Source organism: Budorcas taxicolor, chromosome X, assembly GCF_023091745.1.
Source record: "Budorcas taxicolor isolate Tak-1 chromosome X, Takin1.1, whole genome shotgun sequence".
Taxonomy (NCBI): domain Eukaryota; kingdom Metazoa; phylum Chordata; class Mammalia; order Artiodactyla; family Bovidae; genus Budorcas; species Budorcas taxicolor.
In genome coordinates, this window is record NC_068935.1 from 56468231 (window position 1) to 56490978 (window position 22748).

Consider the following 22748-nt stretch of genomic DNA (forward strand, 5'->3'; position numbering starts at 1 on the left):
ACCAGACTTTGGGGAAGATCAACACAAATAAGTCTTCTGGTTGACAAACCCTTATCAGAAAAAAGGCTGTAAAATGTTAATTGGCCCTTTTGGCTGGAAGATGATGTAAATCACCTAAGACTTGTATGCAGAGAGAAAAGCCTGGTTTTGGTAAGAGTCTGGGCTGCTAACACTGCATAACTTTGTGTTACCCATTGATAGCTATGTATAATCAAAAAGTATAAAAGGCCTTCTGAACAATAGAGGACGGGCAAGTCGCTGGACTGGTTTCCCCCGTGTCTCCTCTTTACTCTAATTTCAGGCTGAATTCCCATCTGGAGCAGGGCGGCTCACCAAGTCTACTTACTTGTCCTGGCTTCTAAGACCCCTGCGAAAGGGAGCCTAAGGTGGGGCACCCTTTGATATTCAAGTGGGCGCTGGTGGCCCAACGTAGATGGTGCAAATCTCTTGTCCTGAGATTTTATTGGTCTTCCCCGTAAGCCAAGTTATTCAGCCTCCTTTCTCCACTTAATTTTCCTACTATACTATTTCTTCATAATCTAATCTTATATTAATAAATAAATAAATTTCTTCTCGCCTACGCCATCCACGCTTTGAATCACCCTGGATCCACCGGGGCTGGACCCTGGCACAGGTCCTCTCAGGCAAGACTTTCTCAAGGTCATTTCAAACAGGCCCTAGACTCTGGAGACCTCTTCAGACACCTCAGATGCCCAGACATAGCGAGAAAGAGTGGACTTGACACAGAAATCTCCTAAACATTTTAAAGAACTGGTGTTTCTTCCTCTACCAATGAAACTTCCATAGCACATGATGGGTACATATATCTAGCATGGACTTATTTACCAGCAACAAAAACATGAAATTAGCTGGTCCCTAAAGGCAATTTTGTTCTTCCCTGCCTGATGCTTTAATAAATCTTCCCAATCAGGGAGGCCAGGAGGTGTTGGGGGAAAGTACCACATTTGCTTTCCATAGTCTCACATTCTGCATGAGCAAGCAATTTTCCATTTAGGGTCTGTGTCGATCCCCTTGAGTCTGTCTGTATGATTGTGTGCTTTCTAGTTTCTGGGGGCCTGGCCATGTGTTTGCCTTGGACAACTATAACAGGAAACTTTCTTTCACATTTTTGGGTTTCAAAATTTAAAGTCCTGGGAATATTTTAGAAACAGGCCCCTGACCAGGACAATGTTTCTACTGTAATACAGCCTAAAAGGGATGATTCTCAGGAGCATAATCCTTCTCCTTCCCCAGCCACACTTTTGAAGAGAGCAAAAGAGACTTGATTTGAATGTTCATATTTCAGTCCATTCCTTGGCTGCTGTGAGAAATGTGAGTGGCCATAAAGCACTCTCCTCTTGTGTTGACAATCCGGGAGCCCCAGACGATGCTATTTTTTCTGCCAAATAGTAAACTGAGGAGCTTCTAGGAGAAAGAAAGACTTAGCTTGGTCTGGCCCTGAGGATGAACATAGCAGCAGTTTGTATTCCAGTGGTGGTTCAGTGATAGTGATGGTGGTGAGGATGATGATGGAGGTGGGGATGGTCATGGTGGTGGGAATGATGATGGAGATGAGGATGGCGACTGTGGTGGGCATGGTGATGGTGGTAGGAATTGCTGTGCTAAGATTAAAGGGGGTCTTTCTTCTGGGCTGAGGGGGTAGGGGGGAACCTATAAACTGTAAGCCTTAGCAATCCATCTGGAAATATAGGCAATATGCAATCTGTCTGGGACTCCTGAAGCGAGGAGTTCATGATCTTTGGTAACTGTGCTCTGCAATGGAAGGGAGCACTGCAAATCACTGGTACATCCTGAGGCTTTTGAAAGCCAAGAAGACATGAAAGCAAAAGGTCCTTGGCTTACCTTGGTCCCTCTTCTTAGGTTGGCATTGCAATAACTGAATTGGAATTTCCTTATTAGATATTTATATTTTCTTGTATTTTTTTGTGTGTGTTTTTAACAAATGAGAATCCCTGTTACCAGGATCTGGGAATGAGGCAGCTCATTACTCATTATGATCTTACAGGGCATTCTTCTATCTAAAAACAAGTCACTAAATCTTTTGCTATGCCTTCAAAAAAAAGTCCATAAATCAAATCATCACTCATGTAATTTGATAGCTATTTCCCCTCCAAAGTTATGGTCATTGTTCAAAAATCCTTGATAAAGAAGTACATATGCTACTGTATCACATACTTGTGTGTTAAAACATTTTATAACTATGTTTCAATATTATTGCTTCCTTTTCTAATCTCATGTACTTTATACATTTAAAGACCTTTCTGAAACTATAGGCTTCAGCAGACCACTAAGGGAGCCAGGGCACAACCAGGTTAAGACCTCCTGCATGCTAAGTCACTTCAGGCATGTCTGACTCTTTGTGACCCTATGGACATAGCCCACCAGGCTCCTCTGTCCATGGGATTCTCCAGGCAAGAATACTAGAGTGGGTTGCCATTCCTTCTCCAGGGGATATTCCTGACCCAGGAATTGAACCTGCATCTCCTGTGTTTCCTGCATTAGCAGGCAGGTTCTTTACCACTAGTGCCACCTGGGAAACACTAAGACCTTCTACCTCACAATAAATGGCACTATTTGTCCCAGAAAGGCTAACCTCCAAGGCTGAACAGTTTAATACAAACTCATCACCAGAGCAGCGCAACTCAGAGCTGTTCTGTAATAGCATGCTGCTCACAGGCTTGACTCAAGGAAGGAGCAGCACTCATGCTGGAGGAACTAAAATCATGCCATCCATCAATACCAAGCCATAGCCACAAGTCCAGGCCCTTCTTAGTAATCCCACAGGAGGTTTGCTACATGATCTCCTGGGCTGCGGTGTCAGCCTGTGTAGACTGAGTTCTTCCCCTTAGTGGGCCAGAAAAAGGCTAAACCTGATTCTTCATTCTAGCAAGAAATGATTGTCCCTGGACTTGGGCAAAGAGCATGATTTCAAAACAACTGGAGAATGGCATTGAAACAGGTATACTATCATGTAAGAAACGAATCGCCAGTCCATGTTCAATACAGGATACAGGATGCTTGGGGCTGGTGCACGGGGATGATCCAGAGAGATGATATGGGATGGGAGGTGGAAGTGGGAGTTCAGGATTGGGAATTCATGTACACCTGTGGCAGATTCTTGTCAATGTATGGCAAAACCAATACAGCATTGTAAAGTAAAATAAAGTAAAAATAAAAATTTAGATAAATAAATGAAGGGGTTCAAACTCATTCATAATAAAATTCATATTAAAATAAAAAAAAAAAACAACTGGTCAGTAGAGACAAACTAAATGTCCATCAACAGATGAATGGACAAAGCAGATGTGGTACATATATAAAATGGAATACTACTCAGCCTTACAAAAGAGTGAAATAATGCCATTTGCAGTTAACACCATGGATGGACCTAGAGATTATCATATGATATCATTTATGTGTGAAATCTGAAATATGACACAAATGAACTTATATACAAAACAGAAATAGATCAACAGACATAGAAAACAAACTTATGGTTACCAAAGAGGAAATGTGGGGAGGGAAAAATTAGGAGGTTGAGATTAACAGATACACATTACTATATATAAAATAGATAAATAACAAGGGCCTACTGTATAGCACAGAGAACTATATTCAATATCCTTTGATAAGCCATAATAAAGATTGAAGGCAGGAGAAGCAGGGGATGACAGAGGATGAGATGACTGGCGGCATCACTGATTCAATGGACATGAATTGGAACAAGCTTCAGGAGTTGCTGATGGACAGGGAAGCCTGGCGTGCTGCAGCCCATGGGGTCACAAAGAGTTGGACACAACTGAGTGACTGAACTGAACTGAACTAAAGCCATAATGAAAAAGGATATGTAAAATAATGTATCTTATGGGCATCCTGGTGGCTCAGATGGAAAAGAATCTGCCTGCTATGCAGGAGACCTGAGTTCAAACCCTGGATCAGGAAGATCCCCTGGATAAGGGAAAGACTACCCAATCTAGTATTTGTGCCTGGAGAAATCCATATATCTAAGTAAGTTTGTTGTACAGCAGAAATTAACACATTATAAATTAACTATAATAAAACAAAATTAAAAACATAATAACATCAAATACACTTCAGTCTATGCCCTGTAAAAAACCTCCTCACCAAGGTTGGACATTGAGAGTGAGTGGAGAGAATGCACCTAACTCTGGTATTTGAAGAATGCTTCTCACTGGCACCATCACCCTGTCCCTTACTGCCCTCTCCCTTCCCTTTCACTGAGTTTGTGCACATTGCAGTTGGTCATACTGGGAGATAATGGGGTGCATTCCTTTGGGGGAAAGGTAAAACTGTGAAAAATGTGCATTCTCTGTCATCTTCCGATATTTATTTTTAATCCAACAAATAATGCTTTGTTTATGCATTCAACCAACACGTGGTTTCCTATTATAGCAGGATCTGCTTTTATATACATTATTTCCTCATCTGGACAGAAACCACTCTAATTTTCATATGAGAGAAATTCCCACAGAGTAAGTGAGGATGTAGCAACAGTTTCTGTAAAGGAGTGGCCGCATATAAAGTACTAGAAGAGCATTTCACACTTAAGACAACATGTTACAAACAGCACCCTAATTAATCTGCTTGACTCTATCTCCACTTTAGATAGACAAGGAGATAAAGTCACTTGCCTTGCCCAAGTTCACATGGACAGCCAGAAGCAGAGCTAGCACTTGGACTTGGCTCTCTCACCAAGAGTCTCCACATGGCCCAACAGCCCCAGGTTATTGCACTTTTAAGACGGTGCTGAGTGAGAAGACAGCCACACCAGTCCTGTCTCACTAGTAGATGGGGTTTTCTTCCAAATCCTAAGATGTCTGTCCAGAGACATGCCCAGAGTCCTAGGGCAATTCAGATAGGAATTTTCCAATTGGAAGCACAGGATATGAGCAACAGAGGAATTAAGGGATGGGCCATTTAAAGGTTCCCATCAAACTTTCTCTCTGGATATATCTGTGGTTCCTACAGCAGTCTAATGGGAAATGTCCAGAATACACCTGTAAATACTCAACTGCTGGTACAATTAATGGGAGTGAGCAGACCATCTGTCATTTGGAGAAACAACTATCTAATTGCATCCTTTACTGATTATTTGCAGATGTATTCAATACGTGCAAAAGAGAAAGCCACTTGGAGTCATGACCAAGGGCTTCATTATCACATTAGTAAATCCTTCTTCAACAGCTCAGAAGAGACCCGCAAGTCAGAAGCTTTCCCCCAGATCAGCCATCCTAGTGGGACAGAGAGAAGAATGGGAGTGGGACAGAGAATGAGAGAGAAAAAGAGAGCAAGTCAGGTTCTCCTTCAAGGGCCTGAGCCAGGCTTCTGGAGTGGTCAGCCACAACCAGGCACACTTTCTGCAAGAGAAGTGACCCAAAGTCCTGAGCTGGGGAAGGAGAATGGAGGGCAACTGGCCTCCCACGTCCTCAGACCAGACGTGAGACAATAGCACTAGGCCAACACATGTACAGTTCAGTCAGATCTTCCAGAGCAACCCTGCCTTCATTAACAATATTAACTGAAAGATGACTGTGGCTCTGAATTGCTAGATCTACCCACAGAACTGTCTGGGAGCATGTGATACTTAAAAATGACAGAGATGCCCAAGATTTGGCTCAGACGGTCTTTTCTTTTACGGTCACTGAAAGAATCTCAAAAGGGCTTTGTCTGCGTGTATGTCTCTCAGTACCACGATCATACTTACCTGTTTGTCAGTCAGCTGCTGCCTGTCCCACCTGACAAATCAGAGAGTTGAGAAATGCCAGAGCTGGGAGGGCCCTTAGCGAGCACTAGGGCCACCCTCATTTATTTCACAGATGAAAAAGTAGAAGTGGGGAGAGAAGAGGCTTGTCTGAGGTTACACAGAAAGTTAGGGGCAAGATCAAGACTAGAATCTAGGTCTCCTGGGGCAGGGGGCAGGAAGCCATGTGCTTACCGGTTGCTGTCTAATATTAGGCAGGTATGTGTGATGGATCCTTGACAGAGCCAAGACATGTCACCTCCGGCCTCCTCCCCCTTTCAAACCTGTCCTGAGGAGCACCTCCGTTCTGATGAATATTTGTCAGATGGAATTTCCTGTACTTGTGTTGTCCCAAAGATTTCCTAAAGCTAATGGCACTGGAAATATGCACCAATTAATGAGGACTGTAGATGACAGAATCTTGTAGCAGGCAAAGCCATAAAAATCTAGAAGAATCTTCCCTAGGTGTAGATCGAAAAACTCCTCTGGGAACATCTCTGCAGGAAGAGTGCTTCTATGATACCAAGTTAAAATCTAAATTACATTATTCAGTGCTCTGCAAGTGTGGACTAGTAAATAACACATAAACTAAAGCAGCACTTTATGAGGAAGGCTCATCTAATATTTCAAGGATTTTCCCACTCTTCAATTCATTATATAATATGGACACTTTGAGCCACAAAATTTCTAGAGTTTATTCAATACTTTTTACGTGCTTTACAAGGTCATTAGAGAATGTATTTGCTCTTTCCCTTACAGATTGGAAGGTGGGTAGTGATATATGAGGTTTCACATTTTATTTATTCACCAAACTGTTCCAGATGTGGTCCCATCATTTATCCACTGACACATCAAACCTGCTGGGTGCCCTGCACACTGACCTCCTCCCCACGTTCGCTTTCATGCTCTTAAAGTTATAGCACAGCTCACTTCGATGAGAAGACAAGAGAATTGCTATTTGGGGAGAGTTAGGTGGCAGGAGGGAGGTGATCGAACTTTGGTAATAAAAAATTTAATTGCTCGGCTACAATTTGAAAACGATATCCAGGTGGAAAACTGACCCAGTACCTTTCTGCCCAAACCATTGCTTCCCACTTGCCCTCCAACCAGGACTGTGTGCCTCAGATTTGGAATGTGCAGGATCTGAATAAATGGAGTTGAGCAGGTACTAAATCATTTTCCCCTTCTCCTAGTGATTTGTCACCGTAATAAGCATTCTGAGGGTGATAGACCTTTTATTACTCTACACTGTTCAGCAGGAAGGAGGCTGCAATGGATTCCTGGTGCTCTTTAGGGAAAATAATTATCCCATGCCAACATTTTTTAAAAATATCGATTTAACAGAAAGAGTTATATTTAAACCCAAGTGCTTATTTAGTGTAAAATATGAAACTCTATTGTGTTTGTATTGGAGATACATACCATAGTCCATGAGATACAATCCATACTTTTCCCAAACACTTCCTATATATTGTTTGGTGAGGACAAAGGGAGCAAAGGGTGTTGTCACTGCAGGACCCCCTCTCTAATGCCAGCTCTGCTGGATACTATAGTATATAATACACCATATATAAATCCTGGTAAGGCCACCTGATATTTATAATTTGCCAGTGTCATGTGCATCAACACATCTGACCCCTACAATATTCCTGTGAGGGCTTCAGGGCTCATGTTATTAGTCCCATTTTCCAGAGGAGAAGGCTGAGGCTCAGAGAGACTGAAATGAGGATACAAAAAGTGTACATAGAAATGCTGCTATAGCTTGGGTTTCCAAACTTAGCAAAAAAAAAGAAAAAGAAAAGAAGGAAGAAAGAAGGAAATAAAACATATTATATGGGACAAACTTTCACTAAAAAATTATTCATTGTTTATTTGAAATCCAAATTTAAGTAGACATCATGTATTTTATCTGACAGCCCTAGGTAGAGAGGACCACCAAAAGGAGATGCCCTAGCCCCTTTATGCCCTCATGGCTTTGTTAAGAAAGCTTGGGTGGTTTGCCCACAATCCCATGCCAAGTAAATGGCAGAGATGAGAATTCAGGCCATATCTGTGACTTCTCAGCTGAGTAATTTCAAATTCTCCCTTAATTCCCCACCTTCCCCCCAGGACCAGAGACAAGAGAGCTGGCACAGGCTGAGACACACTCAGCCTGACTAGGTGGGAAATAGTTCTGTTATAGGCCTTTGAGGTCCCCAGGCACACACAGCTGTCCTGCCCCCAAGACAACCTTGGTCTAGCATCCTCCACGCTTAACCCAGTAGAGTGGCATCTGAATACAACCAGAGTACTCGAATGAATGGTTCTCTTAATGTGGGGCCAAGAAAATATACTCAGTTTCCCAAACAAACACAGAAATGTACCTCAAAGCCATACAATATCATTTTCTGCTTAGTGGATCAGCAAAACACAAGGCTCTGTTATACTCCACGCTGGTGCAGCCAGGTGGAAGCAGGCCTCTCATACAGAGTTAGTCAAAGTGTAAAGAGATGTCATCTTTCTAGGGATCAGTGTGGCACTATCTATAGCAATTTAAAACTCACATACCCTCTGGCCCAGCAATTTCACACTACTGGAAATTAACTTGCCCACGCAGATGCTTACACAGTCCAGACTTATCCATTGACCAAAAGGCCTGACTAGACAAATTCAACATGACCTTCTTTGTCCTGCCAACAAGAGCACCCACCATTAGAACCAGGCACAGGGCCAAGTTCTCCACACAAGTTTATTTCATGTAAGCCCACAGAGTCTTTACCAATATAAACCCCATTGTACTTGGATGGAAACTGACATGTCAAGACATTCAGAACTCAGTTCAGATCACATAATGAGCAAGTGGAGGAGCAGGTATGGGAACCCAAATCAGTTTTACACTGAATTCTGTTCCTTACCCCTTTCTGCACTGAGGCTCAGGGAGAAAGTGATGAGGGAACGAGCCATAGCAATAGATTTCCACAAGAACAGGAAATAGCTACTCCTCTTCCTGGTTGGATTGTGGTATTTTCTGTTATAGTTCAGCTGCTCAAACTTCTGGAACAAGTCATTAACAGGTAGGGAAAGTCTGCACAGAATCCAGGGTCCCCAGTGACTCTCCTGGGGAAGAGAAGTACAAAATGAATGAATGCATTAGTAATAGATTTCTGCTTGCCAAAGGAATCCATTCCTTTGGTTTCAGTAAAAAACAATATGGCAATCCTTTTTATTTTATTTTATTTTATTTTTTGTAGTCATTTCATCAAAAGCAAACAACAGGATGGTATAAACTATAATTTTTTAAAATTTAAATTCATTTATTTTAATTGGAGGCTAATTACTTTACAATATTGTATTGGTTTTGGCATACATCAACATGAATCAGCCACGCGTATACACGTGTTCCCAATCCTGAACCCCCCTCCCATCTCCCTCCCCCTGCCATCCCTCTGGGTCATCCCAGTGCACCAGCCCTGAGCATCCTTTATCCTGCATCAAACCTAGACTGGTGATTCATTTCACATATGATATTATACATGTTTCAATGCCATTCTCCCAAATCATCCCACCCTCTCCCTCTCCCACAGAGTCCAAAAGACTGTTCTATACATCTGTGTCTCTTTTGCTGTCTTGCATACAGGGTTATCGTTACCATCTTTCTAAATTCCATATATATGCATTAGTATACTGTATTGGTGTTTTTCTTTCTGGCTTACTTCACTCTGTATAATCAGTTCTAGTTTCATCCACCTCATTAGAACCGATTCAAATGTATTCTTTTTAATGGCTGAGTAATACTCCATTGTGTGTATGTACCACACTGTAAATTTTGAGGCGTTAGCCTGAGGAAACACTGAAAACATTTGGAAGGGCTGACATTCCTGTAATCAGGGGGAAAAATATTTTAAAAACTATTCCAGTGACATTGATTAACTGTAAAAGTAAAAATAATGTAACCTTTGTAGGTTAGTTTGTTATTTTATGAAGTAAAATATGAATGGCTTTAAATGAGCAAACATTGAAACATTTCAACTCTCCTCCCAAGCAAAAAGAAAAAGAAAAAAAAATGGTGATTGAGTACTTACAGTATGCATGGAAGACATTGTGACAGGCTTATGCCCTAACACACTGTCATAGTCCTGCCCTGACACATGTCTTAAACCACAAATCAAAGCAATATAGGTTGGACTTCCCTGATGGTCCAGTGGTAAAGAATCTGGCTTCCAGTGCAGCAGACACAGGTTCAATTCCTAAGATCGCATATGCAACTAGAGAAGCCCGCACTACAACTACTGAGCCTGCACACTCCAGAGCCCATGCTCCCCACCTAGGGGAGCCTGAACACTGCAACAAAGACCCAGTGCAGCCAAATTCAATAAATAAAAAGTAATTAATTTTTAAAAATGCAATACAGTTGAGTGCAAAGGCTTTAGATGAACTACTATGTCCTCAGAAAAAAATTGTAGAGAGCTCAAATTCATAGGTTGTGGAGGATGTTATTTATAAGTGGCGGCTGGCTCATGTCCAAGCATCCCTTGGGCTGCCTTGAAGGCTGGAGTGTCATGTGTTAATTGCTCCTACTAGAATGGTCCCCTCCTATTGAAGTGTCCTCAGGGAGCTTCTCTGGATTATTGACCATTGCTATACGTTCCTTTTCATGTCTTGTAATTGTGGTATAATTGAGATACAATAAATTGCATTTATTTAAACTATACTCTTATTTTTGAATAGATAAAATGCTTTAAATGTTGCAATACTTTTATATTATATCTGCTTCATCTGTTAAGTCAAACTTCTATGTACATTTCCTCATCATAGATTTATATTTCTTCCTATGTAGCCCGCTCAGGAAGACTTTGCTCTTTGTGGCTATTGACTTTGTATTTAGGTTTTCATTAGTTTTAACTCTATGTAAAATAGAAGCATTTGGGGGGACTTCCTTGGTAGTCCCGTGGTTAGGACTTCACTATTCCACTGCCAAGGGCTCAGATTCAATCCCTAGTCAGGGAACTAAGATCCCACAAGCCATACCATATGGCCAAATAAATAAATGAAATAAGAGTATTTTTGCACACAATTTCACTTTATCAGTTTATAGATGTTTATTTTTTGTCATCTCTATAATAATAATTGTGATCTGTTTATAATCTTTTACTACCCACATCATTTCATCTACCATCAAAACATAACCACTGTACAACCATACTTTGAATTTTCCCAATTTAGTAGGTCTTCTTCAGGAAATAATTTAAGTACTAAACTACTAGTGTACTAACTGAAAAATAGAAGAATTTCGGTATGGCAGTTTAGGGCTTCCCCAGTGGCTCCATGGTAAAGAATCTAACTGAAATGCAGGAGGCTCAAGTTCGATCCCTGGATCAGGAAGATCCCCTGGCGGAAGAAAGGGCAATCAGCTCCAGTATCCTTGCCTGGAGAATCCCATGGACAGAGGAGCCTACAGTCCATAGGGACACAAAGAGTCGGACATGACTGAAGTGACTTAGCATGTGTGGCAGTTTAATGTTTTTCCTCTATGGATAATACAGTGTTTCTGAGTGTACCTCAGAGCTGTCTGCAGGGAGGTTGCCAAAGCCTATGTCCATCTCAGGGCTGGTGTGAGAATCACATGCCACTATGAAGAGACAGTCTTTGTGCTCTGGACAGTGCTCTCCCCATGTGAAGAATCATTTTTACCTAAGCCACTCATACTGTCAGCAAGAGGAATCACATTTTCAGCTTCAGAAGGCCAAAGATGGCAGCATCCAGGAAGACACCACCATGCTGTTAAATTCAGAGTGGTGGACACCCGTCTCAGATCACAGGTGCTGAGTTCTGCAAAGGTTTCTCTTGCACACAGCCAGGGCTTTTTGATGTGTTTCATGACTCACCAAGCCACACGACTATGACCCAGCCCCCTTCACCCTGTATCTGTTTGTGGTACAGACCCATCTCACTTGAAGCCAGTGAATGCAACTCAATGACCTAAGAGCAAACTGAATCAGACAGTGGCTAAGTCGATGGCCTCTTTTTGTCCAGTGATGAAACACATGCTTGGCAACTGACATTCTGGGATATAGGAAGAATGATTCTCTAAGGGAAGAGCATAGAGCTTGGGAAAATCTGGATATGAGGGACTGACTCAACATACTCAAAGACCAGAAAGGCCCTTGTGATACCAGCAAGTCTCCTACCTTCTAGAAGTCTCCTCATTGTCAGCTTTGTGGTCCGAGGACAGGATATTGCAACACTCAGGTGAGAAATGATGGTGGCCCAGACTCACGCAGCTAGCTGTAGGGACAATGGGAGAGGAAACTGTGAGAGCTACGCTGAGATCAGCAACCCCAGTCCTCCGTTGCCTGTCTGCATCATCCACTTTTAAATAGATCCAAGCATGGAATGTTTCTCTATAACTAAAGCAAAATCCAACTTGAACTTGAGGCCAGGGAGATTCATAATTTTCATCTATCCCACATAATGTGAATATTCACACATTTTACTGTAGAAGCATCACTTGTTTGATGATGGGGTGCTGCCCTAGTATTAGGTAATATACAAAATAGTGCAATATATTATCTTTCTAACATTTGAAACATAACTCTTTGAACCACACCTGGCTCTTAGGTAAGGGATTGTGGACATGTGTAGCACAGTGGTTCAAAAGGCGGGTTCTGAAGACAGACTGTTTCTAATCCAAGCTTTCCATAATCTAATATCTGTGTAACTTAGGGTAAGTTAGGACAAGGCAATGGCACCCCACTCCAGTACTCTTGCCTGGAAAATCCCATGGACAGAGGAGCCTGGTAGGCTGCAGTCCATGGGGTCGCTAAGAGTCAGACGCGACTGAGCGACTTCACTTTGATTTTTTCACTTTCATGCATTGGAGAAGTAAACAGCAACCCACTATAGTGTTCATGCCTAGAGAATCCCAGGGATTGGGGAGCCTGGTGGGCTGCTGTCTATGGGGTCACACAGAGTCGGACATGACTGAAGCGACTTAGTAGAGTAAGTTATGTCACCTCTCTAAGCACTGGTGAAGATAACTGGGTTGCTGTGTAAATTAAGTGAACAAACATACATCCAGGGATAGAAGGTGCTTGACAGTATGGAGAATGACCTGGAGACAACTGGCATAAACCAGGAAGCCAGGCTCCTACATCCTTAGAGCTCGCAGACATTATGAAGGAGGTGAGTGCTACTGGGGACCCTGGACTCTGGACCCTGGGGACTCTGGATTCTGGAAGGGAGCAAGAGGAAGTGGTTACTGGTAAAACTAAACATCAACTGCCATCTCTTGAGGGTATAATATTTGAGACCTGATGCATTCTTTGTGTTCTAGACTTAACTCCAATACCATTTTATGCTGTGACCTTGAGCATGTCACTTGCCCTCCCTCCTCTGGATCTTTGGAAGGAAATGGGTAAATTCAATTTCTAAAAGCTGCCCAGCTTGAACACATTGACTCCAACAGGAACACGCCACAGCATAGCAACCCCAGTTGGGAATATGAAAACCTCTCGGTTGCTCATTCCTGGGGGCTAAGGCAACACAACCCTTGTTTTCATAACCCAGAACTATGTCCAGGGCCAGTTCAGAGCAGCAGATGGACAGACACAACTCCTAGATGTTTGTAATTGATCAGGACACACTATAATGAAGTGATTTTCTTGTCTTCATTCTCCATGTCAGCAGGGATCTGTCTGCCACGCAGGAAGGGTGACAGAGTAATCTGAGCCGCAGCCGAAAATCTGCTTTTTCTCCACAGTTATTTAGCCTGCCATGAGCTGGGGCAGGTGGTGGGAAAGAGTCCAGACAAGCAGGGGAATTTGGTTGCTCTCAAAATATCATACAGGAACTTTCAAAATTGAACTGATTTATGCTTTGTAATGTTTTCAATAATGTGTAAATTAAGGTAGAGTTTAAATCTGGGCTAAAGGAGAAATTGTATATGTTACCGACCACAAAAGGAGCACAGAAAAATCTAACTGTATGATAATGTTCCCTTTGCTGTACCAAGAATTGCACTTGGCATAAATAAAGGATTCTGGGGAAGAATATGGAACATGCATCATTTTTCAGGATCCAAGAATGCTCAGAATTACCTGGAGATCTGAAAACACCACTGGAGCTTATGAATTTCTGGGTTGAAGGCAAAGGGATTGCCACTGCAGACTACCAGCTCTGCAAGCTGATGGCTCTGCTGTGGCAACTTGACACTAGCCTCAATCTTGTCAACTGAGGCATGGGCATTCCAGATACATAATCTTCCCCAAACCAGACTCTGGACGGGGAAACTGGCCACATTTCCAGTAGGAACCTAGGTAGATGAGGCCCCCGCTAACAGAAAAGCTGGGTTAGAGGCCAAGTTGTGAAACTCCAACAGCTAGAGCCCTAGACCCTTTCAAACGCACCATCTGAGCCAGGGGCTCGTTTTTTCCCTACAGTATTAGGATCTGCCACTTTTTTGATCTCTGAGAATTTTATAGCAGCTAGGTTTAAGACAACATAAAACATGACAACAGCAAGGCCAGTCACAAAGGGATTGGCTTTGATAAGATAATATTGAAACAAAGAGTTAGAAAATTAAAGGGTACACAGACCTGCGCGTTGTAGTCCATTTGTTTGTATACCCATCTCCCACCAGCCCTCCTGAAACCCAGAGACCCTGAGTTTGGTTACTGAAATAAATTTCATTTGTTATTGGTCTGATTTGAGGTGAGTGTCACCCATCCCCAGGGAGCACTGTGCTTCTGCTTTGCAAAATCTTCAGCACAGCATCTGTTGGTTCTTATAGGAAGCTTCTAATAGGGTCTTATCCAGCTTATCAAAAGGCAAAGGAAATTTGGCATTCACATCACTAAACACCTTCTCTAGAAGTTGGCATTCTAGCTCATTCTGAAGTGGACTAGATGTTGTTTCACATGTGAGCGAAAGCCTTTGGTAGAACATAAAGGACTGCATCAGAGAAGGCAATGGCAACCCACTCCAGTACTGTTGCCTGGAGAATTCTGGGGACAGTGGAGCCTGGTGGGCTGCTATCTTTGGGGTCGCACAGAGTCGGACACAACTGAAGTGACTTAGCAGCAGCAGCAGCAGCAAAGCACTGCATAGTACATAGATGTCACGTGAAAGCTCTGGCTTGCACAGGTTACCACTGCTGTAATTTTCCATCATAGTATTTCAGTGACAGTGTGTGAAGGACAGTAAACATCACTCAAGGACTTTACCTCCTCTTCTGGGAAAGGACTTGATACATGTTCACTTGTGTGCAGGATAGTTGTATCATGGAAAACACAATGACAATCTTAATATTTTCTTCATTTGAAGATTAAGTATGGTTTACAAAGATGTGTGTAGGTGCCAGGTTGACAAGGGGTGGACTTGTGATGGCTAATTTCAAGTGTCAACTTGACTGGGCCATGGAAGCTCCAAACATCTGCTTTCACATCATTTCTGGATGTGTCTTGATATATCATGAGTGTTAAGATGTATGTTAGGTGCAGGATGGGTCAGGATACAAGGAAATCAGAGAGAAGGTGCTGACTGCTAATGAAGTAGTCAGAGAAATGGGGTCCCAACAATGGGAGGGGAACCCCTGGAGTTCAGGTTCTGGATAGAATAGAAGTGGCTGTGCCCTGGGTAAAGCCAGTGGCAGGTTAACAACAGTATGGATAGGAAAGATTAGATCTTAAACACACTGGTGTGGTAGGCTTGGTAAGGTAAAGGCTGAATGGGTAAGCCCTCACCAAAAAGGCTATGCCTGGAACCCTAGACCCACAGCAGCACTAGTAGATCCAGACCAGCTGAGGCCCCAGCCTCATGCCTAGTGGCCCATATATGAACAAACATCCTAGCCACACTCACAGACAGCCCGTCAGATGCTCGCTGGTGATCATTAATGGTAATACAAGCCTGGCATAAATTCAGAACTTGTGCTTTTCAAAGCATTTCTCCATCAGTGAATTCACTGTTGTCTTCATAGAAAATCTTAGAACAGGTAAGGCAAGTTGCACAGAGAGAGATATTTTTTGACCTAAGGCTACCCAACCAGCCAAGGTCACAGGAAAGTGGCCTGGCCCCTAGGCTCAGATATTTCCACCAACCTCACACCCTTTGTAAGGAGTGACTGGCATAGAATTGGCCAGGTTTCCACAGGGCCTCCATATCAGGCCTGCTTAGAACCTGAGCCCCTCATTCCCCAATAGTTCTGCGATTTAAAGACTGGATTCTGATGAGAAGTATCTAGAGTCTGATAAAGGCTAATTACAGTTAAAGGATATGAAAATTGGGAACGCAGAAGAAGATTGGCTCTTCTACTGCCTGGGCAGAATAATCAAGAAATTAGCAGAAAGTGATGGCAGCCATAAAGAGGCACTAGAGGATAATTGAAGTATTAAAATTAAAGATAGGCTGGCAAGCGGTCTATCCCTGGAGGCTGCAGGCCATTTTGCCATCAGGCTGTAATATGACTGAAGAGCTTTTCAACAAGGAGAGAGGGGCTCTGTGGAAGCATGGGCTCCTAAGCTAGCTAGACCTGGGACTGGAGCTGACAGACTCTGGCTAGTGGGTAGGCTTTTCTGCATGACATATGGGGACCCTGGCTGGGCCCCACGCTTTTAGGGTTGCTGTGCGAAAGTAGACCAAGTCCAGAGAAGGTCAATCAGAAAGGAAGGGTCTGAACTCACAGCATAGGAAAGCCTTTCAGGATGGCCAGGGTTTCAGCTAGTGGGGTGATGGTTCCAGATGGGTGTGCTGTCAGTGTGTTTAGTTTATTAGTGGGGACATCACAAGGAGAAGGGGTTGTATGTAGTCACCAGAGGAAAAGCTCAAACTACATGTAAAGATTTTATGTTTTATTTATTTATTGGCTGCGCCACATGGCATGTGGATCTTAGCTCTGTGACCAAGGATTGAAACTGCACCCTCTGCATTGGAAATGCAGAGTCTAAACCAAGCATTATTGAATTCCTTTACCATGCCAAACAATGGACATACACTTATATGGTCTCCTTGAATACTCAGGCCCATGCCATGAAGAAGTACAATTATTCTTCTCTAAAACTGGGCCTTGGAGAGACAGTGGGATTTGCCAAGAGTCAAGCAAGGGAAACTGAATCTTGACTTCAGTTCTGTCCTCTACGCTGGCCAGTGCTCTTTCCATTATATCACTTAGATCTTAATTTGACAGAAGAGACACTCAACGTTTAAAGAAGTGCAACACTGGAATCCACACTTCACGAGGTAGTGAAATCTCTATCATTTGTGGCATTTCAACAGGAGTAAGATGAAAACAGCCAGGTATTCAGACACTAGGTGGGAGTTAGACTCCATAGTCCCCAACATCCCTGCCGCCGCTGAGCTGTTCAGACCTGGCCACCTCGAAAGCATGTGTGAAGTGGGTGGGACACATGTTGTAAAGAAATCCCTGATTGATCCTTGCTAACTGAAAAGAGGTGAGATCAATGACTCACAAATCATTGTAAATCCTTCTTTGAGCCTCCTAATCCACAGGCTATTTACTACCCACTTCACAAAGCTCACTAATTTGATGGCAAACTTCCATGTTCTTGCCCTTTAGGACAAGGTAGAAAAATGTTCATAGAGGAAAATAGGAGCAGAGAGTCTAACCTGGATATCCAGCTTAGCACTGAACACAGTTGCAAAAATGTCCAGGGGACAAAAGTGAGATGACCCACCTTGACACAGGACCTATTAATATTGTCATCAGCTGACCATCTTTCAGAAGGCACAGGGTCTTAGTGTAACTAATAAATCTTAATATTCACCCTCCAGTTTCATAATAGGATCCTTAAGAGAAATGCCCTTTCAACTAAACTACCTCCATTTCACATCCCTGTCATCCTTCCAAGGAATGGGGCCCCCACATTTCCTTTGGTTCTTTGGCAACCCTGAACACTGTGAGCTCTGAAAGTGCTTGTTGGCTGAGCCTTCATGAGAATTCCAACACAGTTTCATGTGGTGATGAGATGGAAGCAATCCCTCAAATAATTAGCCTTGGAAATACAAATGCACGTGGAAATGTAAACAAAGTTTGAGTTTTCTAAATTTTTCTTTTATATTGGAGTATAGCTGATTTAGGGCTTCCCTGGTAGCTCAGCTGTTAAAGAATCAGCCTGAAATGCAGGAGACCCCAGTTCGATTCTTGGGTCAGGAAGATCCCCTGGAGAAGGGATAGCCTACAAATTCCAGTATTCTTGGGTTTCTCTGGTAGCTCAGATGGTAAAGAATCCACCTGCAATGTGGAAGACCTGGGTTTGATCCCTGGGTTGGAAAGATCCCGTGGAGGAGGGCATGGCAACCTACTCCAGTATTCTTGCCTGGAGAATCCCCATGGACAGAGCAGCCTGGAGGGCTACAGTCCATGAGGTCACAAACAGTCGGGCACAACTGAATGACTAAGCACACAGCACATGCATAGATGGTTTATAAAATTGTGTTAGTTTTAGGAGTACAGCAAAGTGGTTCAGTTATACATATACATACATCAGTTCTTTTTCCGATTCTTTTCTCATATAGGTTATTACAGAGTACTGAGTAGAGCTCCCTGTGATATACAGTAGGTCTTTGTTGATTACCTATTTTATGCACAGTAGAAGACTCTTGAGAGTCCCTTGGACTGCAAGGAGATCAAACCAGTCAATCCTAAAGGAAATCAAGCCTGATTATTCATTGGAAGGACTGATGCTGAAGCTCCAATAGTTTGGCCACCCAATTCAATATGCCAATTCATGGGAAAAGACCCTGATGCTGGGAAAGATTGAGGGCAGAAGGAGAAGAGGGCAATAGAAGATAAGATGATTGGATGGCATCATCGACTACATGGACATGATTTTGAGCAAACTCTGGGATATAGTGACGGTCAGGGAAGCCTGGAGTGCTGCAGTCCATGGGGTCGCAAAGAGTCAGACACGACTTAGCGACTGAACAACACCAACATCTAGTAGTGTATATATGTTAAATACCAACCTCCCAGTTTATTCCTCCCTTGCTTTCTTCTTCGGTAATCTACTTCTCCAGAAGGATTTTAGGCAACCTAAACACAATATTTGAGTGGCAATACAATGAAATGAAAAATTTTTAAACAAGAGCTATGAACTAGAAGGGCCAGGTATTAATAAGGAATTGAGGGGAGGAAAATTGATGACATGGAAAAATCTGGGTCAGAGGTTGCAAACTCTACAGGCACCAGGCAGGCAGCATAGATGTGCAAATCAGGATACATTTAAGACAACTGAGAGATATCTTAAATGTATATATATTCTACATGTAGATATATTCATCCCCAAAGCCATGTGATTGTTTTTAAATACAAAGCTAGCTGAATGTTAATCATCTATATGCAATATTTGGTCCCAGTTAGTGACTCCTGACCTAGATGAAGAGAAACTGTTTAAAATGAGCACCAATTAAACTCTGAGGTTCCTGAGAGATAAGGTGAAGATGAACAGGTGATGGCCTAGAGAACCTCGAGCAGCTCACAAAAACAAGTAGAAAACCGGTTTCTCATTTCAGAACTTTCAGAAAAATTTGTTGCCTAGGTCTTTGCTTAAGGGAACTTGAGTCACATAATGGATGGTATATTTAACAGAACTTTTTACCCAAGAAATGTACCAATAGTCCACATATGCTATCTATTATGTAGACCCTCAGGAAAATCCAAATGTATAATGTTAAGCTATAGTTCTGTGAAGGCAATTCCACTGGGGGACAGAGTGATAGAGACCAGGTCTGTAGCTTCCTGGAGTTCTGGAATGATATAGGGATACAGCTTCGAAACACTGGAGGAATTCCCTAAAACTGGCACTCTTGAATATCAATGGCTTCCTCTGGGTTTTGACAGGAGCTGTAATGCAGATAATTGAAACTAGAGGTTCTGAGAGATGGCTGGAAAGAAGGGGAGGTGCTTTTCAATGCCGACAGAAAAACGATCCATCTCCAGCTCAGCATGGTGGTAGCTAGGGGATCCCATGCAAGCTGGGCTTGGACTCATCTCCAAGGGCAGCTTCATTCATACATTTGGGATGGATTCTCTCTTTCCCAGGCAGCCTTTAGCTACAACACATGTGTGCATACCACAGACACACAAGGGACCATGATTACATCCATCCCTATGGCTTTAAATACCAGCTCTCTGCACATGGTTTACAAATTGATGTCTCCAGTCTACTGCTGTCTTTACATCTTCCCCGGGAGTTCTCATGAACATCATCATGAACATCTCATAAACATCTTTGAATGAGCCAAACTACACTTGATTTTCTTCTTTCTCCAAATGGATTCCTCTCAAAGCCATATCCACATCTGTAATAACATCAACATCTCCCCAACTGCTCCAGCCAGAAACTTAGGCATCATTATCTTTGACTCTCATACAAGAGAAGAGCCTGGGCCCTGAAATCCATTGGCGGTGTTCAAACCCCAAGGCCACTTTGAAGCAGTGGTGTAACCCTGGGCATGTCATTCAAAATCACTATGGTTCAGTTTTCTCATTGGCAAAATGAGAAAAATAATAACACTTAGACTTTTAGGAGGATTAAATGAGATAGAGCATGGTAAGCTATTGGGATAATAGCTGATACTTAGTAGCACATGTTCAACAAATGGTCGCTGCTATTAACCTCTCTCTCGTTTTGTATTCTCTCTAGTAGCAGTCTTCTTCCTCTGTAAAATACACATGATACAGCCTATTTTTCAGATATATTTGGATAGTTAAACAAGATGAAACACACACAGCATCTGAGTGGAAGACCCTCAATAAATAGTAGCTTTTATTACAAAAAAAAATGTTATTTTTGTTGAGGCATCAAAGAGTAGTAAAAAGAATTCATTCATCCATTCATTATTCAACAAATATTTTTCAAGCATCAGGCATTTTGATAGGTGCTTGGAATACACTGATGATCAAAATGAAGATCCTTGCCTGCTTGCGAGTTTACATTCCAGTGGGGGTATCAGTTCAGTTCAGTTCAGTCACTCAGTTGTGTCTGACTGTGACCCCATGAATCGCAGTGTGCCAGGCCTCCCTGTCTATCACCATCTCCCGGAGTTCAAACTGATGCCCATCGAGTCGGTGATTTCATCCAGCCATCTCATCCTCTGTTGTCCCCTTCTCCTCCTGCCTCCAATCCCTCCCAGCATCAGAGTCTTTTCCAATGAGTCAACTCTTCGCATGAGGTGGCCAAAGTACTGGAGTTTCAGCTTCAGCATCATTCCTTCCAAAGAACACCCAGGGTTGATCTCCTTTAGAATGGACTGGTTGAATCTCCTCGCAGTCCAAGGGAGTCTCAAGAGTCTTCTCCAACACCACAGTTCAAAAGCATCAATTCTTCGGCACTCAGCTTTCGTCACGGTCCAACTCTCGCATCCATACATGACCACTGGAAAAACCATAGCCTTGACTAAACGAACCTTTGTTGACAAAGTAATGTCTCTGCTTTTCAATATGCTATCTAGGTAGGTGGGGGAATGGGCAGAAAATGAAATGTAGTGAACAAGCCATTACATTGTTTGTTAGTTGGTGAAAACTACTATTAGAACGAATGATGCAGAGAAGGGAAATAAAGGTTTGGGAGAGGGAAGGATTATAAATTTAAACACGATGGGCAGGCAAATCCTCCCTAAGAGGATTAACATTTGAGGAAAACCATGAAGGTGGGCTTCCCTTGTGGATCAGACAGTAAAGAATTTCCTGCAGTGTAGGAGACCTGGGTTTGATCTCTGGGTTGGGAAGATCCCTTGGAGAAGAGAAAGGCTACCCACTCCAGTATTCTGGTCTGGAGAATTCCATGGACTGTATAGTCAATGGGATCGCAAAGAGTCAGACATGACTGAGCTACTTTCACTTTCATGAAGGAGGGGAAGAGAAACCAGAAGAAAGAGGATTCTATCACTGTAGATGGTGACTGCAGCCATGAAATTAAAAGACGCTTACTCCTTGGAAGAAAAGTTATGACCAACCTAGATAGTATATTCAAAAGCAGAGACATTACTTTGCCAACTAAGGTCCGTCTAGTCAAGGCTATGGTTTTTCCTGTGGTCATGTATGGAGAGAGTTGGACTGTGAAGAAGGCTGAGCACTGAAGAATTGATGTGTTTGAACTGTGGTGTTGGAGAAGACTCCTGAGAGTCCCTTGGACTGCAAGGAGATCCAACCAGTCCATTCTGAAGGAGATCAGCCCTGGGATTTCTTTGGAAGGAATGATGCTAAAGCTGAAGCTTCAGTACTTTGGACACCTCATGTGAAGAGTTGACTCATTGGAAAAGACTGATGCTGGGAGGGATTGGGGGCAGGAGAAGGGGACGACAGAGGATGAGATGGCTGGATGGCATCACGGACTCGATGGACGTGAGTCTGAGTGAACTCCGGGAGATGGTGATGGACAGGGAGGCCTGGCATGCTACGATTCATGGGGTTGCAAAGAGTCAGACACGACTGAGCGACTGAACTGAACTGAACTGAGGCAAAGGAAAAAGCACTTGCTAAGGCCCTGAGGCAAGGGGAGGATCAGCTTATTTGAGGAACAGCAGAGGCAAGCATGCTTGCAGTGGAGGCAATGAGGAAGAGAGCGGTGGCCAATGAAGTCAGAAAGACAGCAAGACACCAGGGCATGGAAGGCCTGAGCGAGCCTCAGTTCAGTTCAGTTCAGTCACTCAGTCGTGTCTGACTCTTTGCGGTCCCATGAACTGCAGCACGCCGGACTTCTCTGTCCATCACCAACTCCTGGAGTTTACTCAAACTCATGTCCATTGAGTTAGTGATGCCATCCAACTGTCTCAACATCTGTCATCCCCTTCTGCTCCTGCCTTCAATCTTTCCCAGCATCAGTGTCTTTTCAAATGAGTCAGTTCTTCACATCAGGTGGCCAAAGTATTGGACTTTCAGCTTCAGCATCAGTCCTTCCAATGAATATTCAGGACTGATTTCCTTTAGGATGGACTGGTTGGATCTCCTTGCTGTCCAAGGGACTCTCAA

The 22748-nt window shown here is 43.0% G+C and overlaps 1 pseudogene; it reads right to left on the reverse strand.

The window, feature by feature from the left end:
* LOC128069431 (pre-rRNA-processing protein TSR2 homolog) overlaps positions 1-1597 on the reverse strand; it is a 148685-nt pseudogene extending 147088 nt beyond the window's left edge.
* Positions 1598-22748: the final 21151 nt, after the last annotated feature.